Genomic DNA, 3,487 nt, shown 5'->3' with positions numbered 1-3,487 from the left:
TCAGATGAGCCACGATTCCATCAATTCATGGAATCTTTTTTCTTTCCAATGCCTTCAGTGCAGCATGGACTTCTTCCTTCAGAACTATCAGTTCTTGCAATGATTGTGCAACGACCTACCTTGTTTTGATATAGTGATTCTGTGTATTCCTTCCATCATTTTTAGATACTTCCTGTATCATTCAATATTTTGTCGATAGAATCCTTCAGTATCATAAGTCAAGCTTTGGACATGTTGTCAGCAGGAACTAGTCCCTGGAGAAGGATATTGTGTTTAGTAAAGTGGAGGATCAGCGAAAAAGATGGAGACCACTAAGGATTGACACAGTGGCAGCAGCAGTTGGCTCAAACATAACAAAAAATATGAGGGTGATATAGTACCAGGCAATGTTTCATTCTGTTGTGCATAAGATTGCTATGAGTTGGAACCAACTTTATGTCACCTAACAACAACAACAGCCATATGTGCACTTGAAATGTGACTGCTGTGACTAAGGTTCTGAGTTTTAAAAGTTACTTAATTTTAATTACTCTAAATTTAAAATATCCATGTGCAGTAAAGGTCTACTATATGGGATAGAGCAGACCTGTTATTTCTCCAAGACTATTTGAGATCCCACCTCACTGCTAAGGCTTGAAATATCCACTGAAATCCTTGGAGCTAAAGTCAAAGTGGGTTCTTTGTGATATGAATATAGAGACATGTTCTGATTTTTAAATTGTACTCCAAAATGCTGAATTTGTGTGTTCTTGGAAATAGGATGAATTTTTATGGATTATTATCTGATAATATTTGAACAGTTCCATCCTTGTTGGAAATCTGCTTTATTACTAGAAACAGCACTATTTGTCTTTGTTTTTTCTATTTTTGTTTGTCAAGTCTGTAAGAGAAAAAAGAATGAGCATAAGCCCCAATCAATTCATCCCTCAAGCTGGCCTAGGATATGAGGACTGCAAACCATCTTACTTTAGAACTGTTTCTTTGGACAAATTCTGCTCTAGGTTACTGATCAGAATTTTTAAGAACTTTCCTCACTCTTTTTTTTTTTTCACAAAAGCCTAGTTTGAGGAGCTAGCTCATCTCTGAAGTTTCTATCTGCTGTCACAGATTTGAAGTCTAAGTAAATTACTGATTGAGTGGGAGACTCAATGTGGCAGGGTGATGACCAACTATTAGGGGGCTCAAGATTGCAGTGCTTTTAATTAATTGTTGTTAAATCCTTACAAGTTTGTCTTATTCTAAAAGTAAGTCTGTGCCTCATTCTGCTAGACCCCCTGCCTCTAACATGTTTTTATATTTTGAATCTTATTCATATGACTGTCTTTCTAAATGCCATAATTTCACAAAGGATAATTTAGAATTGTGGCCACTTTTGAGAATTTTAGATATGGATGAAATTGTTTATTTTTTGAAGTGCATTGGAACAGAAAAGAACGAAGTCTCAAACATACAATTGTCTGCACTGCTTTTATTGGTATGAAGAAGCATCCAAAAATAAATACCACCTTTACAATTATTTTCTTAAAATCTTTTTTAATGAGATAAATAAAAATGAAAAACTAAAACTACCTTTTTATTAGATATTTTCAATCATAACTTTCACTTTATGGCTTTTATCTTATTATTCTTATTTCCTGTTGTATGTTCCTCTATCCATACCTAGTTTTATGTGGAACTAGGGATATCATTGGAAGAAGTTCAACCAGAATGCTCCTTAGAAGCCAAGTTGGCCAGACTTCGTCTCTCATACTTTGAACATATTGCCAGGAGGGACTAACTCCTGGATAAAGACATCGTGCTTGGTAAAGTGGGGGGAGGGAGAGAAACAGGAAGACCTTCCCTAATGAGATGCATTGGCACAGTGGCAGCAACAATAGGCTCAAGCATAGCAGCAATTGTGAGGATGGTGCAGGACTGGGTGATGTTTCATTCTAATGTACATAGGGTTGCTATGAGTGGGAACCAACTCATCGGCACTTAACAGCAATAACAAAAGGGTTATCATTGTTGATGTCAGATGGATCTTGGCTAAAAGAAGGGAATATAAAAAAGATGCTTACATGTGCCTTACTGATTATGCAACTGGACTGTGACAAACAGTGAGTAATGTGAAGAATGGGTATTCCAGAACACTTAATTGTGCGCATCAGGAACCTAAACATAGACCAAGAGGCAGCCTTTAGTACTGAACAAGGGGGTATTGAATGGTTTAAAATCAGGTAAGGTGCTCATCACAGTTGTATCCTTAACCATACTGATTCAGACTGCATGCTGAGGAAATAATCTTAGAAGTTAGATTATATGAAGAAGAACATGGCATCAAGATTGGAGGAAGACTCATTAACAAGTTGAGATATGCAGATGGCACAACATTGTTGGAAGGAACAGAAGACTTGATATACTTATTGATGAAGATCAAAGACTACAACCTTCAGTTTACATTGAAGTGGATTGCGCTTCAGTGTAAAGCAAACAAAGATTATCACAACTGGACCAATGGATGACATCATGATAAATGGAGAAAAGACTGAAATTGTCAAAGGCTTCATTTTGCTGGGATCCACAGTCTACAGTCATGAAAGCCAGGAAATCAAATGACATACTGCATTGGGCAAATCTTCTGCAAAAGACCTCTTTAAAGTGTTCATGAACGATAATGCACTAGACTGCAAGGTTGATTGGAACCACAACGTTGGCGTTTCAAACTCACCGGTTGCTCCTTGGAAATCCTATACAGGGTCACTTGAGTTGGAAGTGACTCGATGACACTTAAACTTAAACATGTGAAAATTGATACACGTGAATAATGGTGTTGGAGAAAGATAGTAAAAGTACCATGGACTGCCAGAAGAACAAATAAATCTGTATTGGAAAATGTAAAGTCTGAATGAGCCTTAGAAGTGAGGATGGCAAGACTTCATCTCTTATACTTTGAACATGTTATTAGGAGGGACCAGTCCCTGAAGAAGGACAACATGCCTGGTAAAGTATAGGGTCAGCAAAAAAGAGGAATATCCCCCGAAGAGATGGATTGACACAATGGCAGCAGCAATGAACTCAGACGTAACAATATTTGTGAGAATGGCACAGGACTGAGCAGTATTTTGTTCTGTTGTGAATAGGGTCACTATGAGCTAGAACTGACTCAATGATACCTAACAACAACAGCAACAGCATGTTTCTCCATTACTTTCCGATCATACCTCTCTTTCTGACCTTTGTCTTCTGGCTGTTCAGAAATTCCTAAAGCTCAACTCTACCAAAGTTAAAGTCTTTTAAGAACAAGGCAAGCCCCTTATTCTTGATTATGAATGCTAGTCTTGTTATACATTAAGATCCCTTTTCATAACCTATGTAAAACAGAAATTTACCGAGAAATTCAGGATCTACAAATTTATGGAGGTCCCAGATTAATATCACTTTGTTAATATGTTAAGAAGGATCATTCTTTAATGCAAAAATTGTTTGACTAAGGAAGGTTGGGAAT

Source organism: Chrysochloris asiatica, unplaced genomic scaffold, assembly GCF_000296735.1.
Source record: "Chrysochloris asiatica unplaced genomic scaffold, ChrAsi1.0 scaffold00084, whole genome shotgun sequence".
In the NCBI taxonomy this organism is placed as follows: domain Eukaryota; kingdom Metazoa; phylum Chordata; class Mammalia; order Afrosoricida; family Chrysochloridae; genus Chrysochloris; species Chrysochloris asiatica.
Note: the sequence above shows the minus strand (reverse complement) of the source record.